Here is a 1,541-nt window from a genome sequence, read left to right on the forward strand (position 1 = left end):
GTCAGGAGAAACAGCCACTGGGGCTATGGCCTGGCACAACTTCAGGGTCTCCATAATTAGTAACATCTGTATTTTACCTCCTGATCATTCTGTATTTAAGAAAGCAGAAACAGTACGCGCACAATTCTGTAGATTGCACCAAGTTATGATGGGGTTAGTAGCACTTGTGGAAATAGGACTAGAGTTTCCTATTGTCCTGATAAAATAGGAAATGATCTAAAATAACTGCAAGGCAACTTAGTAAGGATGAAGCAATGTGTTTTAGAGTGCGACAGTCATTTCCCAGTTTGGATTTCTTCACTTCAAAGTCAATACATTGATGATAAATATGAAAATCAGACACTGAAATAATGGCAAAAGCTTATTGTATTTGTTCCAAAATATGAAATTTAGTGTGTATTTTGTTGAGAGAAAACAAAGCTCTTAATTCCAAGTTTTGACAAACGTCATAGTTTAAGCTTTAGCACAGTTGCTTTTAAATGAAACCACCCAACATTTTCTTCAACTTAATTGCTTCAAAGTGATTTCATTAGTTCTAGCTGTATCAGTTAATTGCTTCAACTCAATGTGTAAAATTACTCAGAAAATGATTCTCATTAGATGTCAAGGTATTATCACTTCCTGCCAGCAGAGGGCAGGAAACGCTCAGTTTACCTTGATGGAGGTTAACCAAAGGGCTAATCCATTGGTGCAGACCTCATTCCTTCTACAGGTGACCAATTTCAGAATAACAATACAGATTAAAGCCTATTTTGCATATCAGCAGGAATATGGCATAACGCTGTGCCCGACATCGTAGCATCTAGACCATTTAACCAATGTACTTCTCCTGGTAACAAGAGAAGCTCCTGGCATCCTTCCAACCAGCTTCTGGACTGAACAGGAGTAAGGATCTACACAGGTCAGTCTGGTCCCACTGGCAGCACAGCCTTAACAGCTTCCCCATTCTGGCTTGCACATGTGTAAATTCTTAGCTGGTACAAGACAAAGAAGGACAAGATAAATAATGCATGCTCGCCCCTTGCAAGACAAACAGCATAAACACTACAGAAAGTCTCAAAAGTCAGCAGCCTTAGTCTGTTGGCTTTGGCAGCAGAGATGAATTCTCATTAAGTGAAATTTAGCCTAGTAAATAAACAGCCTTCTTTGCACTGAATAAACATAATGCAGAATCTGAACACATGTTCACACCCTTCGTAGCACAGTGAAATGGGTTTGTGCACCTTACTAGGTTTCTCAGTTTGAACACTTAAGACTGATGGGTAACTGAAATGTAATTACATCTGCTGTTGTCTAGAGGGTGAGGAAACTCATCTTTAAAAAACAAACAACAAAAAAACACCAACTGCAGAGTCCCCTAAAGAGAAAAACAAGCATTGACCAGAAACAAATCAATACCAGAAAATGAGTTTGTGCCTCATTCAGACTTTAACCAGTGCATGTTTCAGTTTCGGGATTAGGAGATAAATTCTTTGAACTAACAGGGAGAAAAAAGAAGCAAATCATGTAATGTGTTAGTCTGAAAAACTGCTCAGCACAGG

The sequence above is a fragment of the Cygnus atratus genome, chromosome 16, assembly GCF_013377495.2.
Source record: "Cygnus atratus isolate AKBS03 ecotype Queensland, Australia chromosome 16, CAtr_DNAZoo_HiC_assembly, whole genome shotgun sequence".
NCBI classification, from domain to species: domain Eukaryota; kingdom Metazoa; phylum Chordata; class Aves; order Anseriformes; family Anatidae; genus Cygnus; species Cygnus atratus.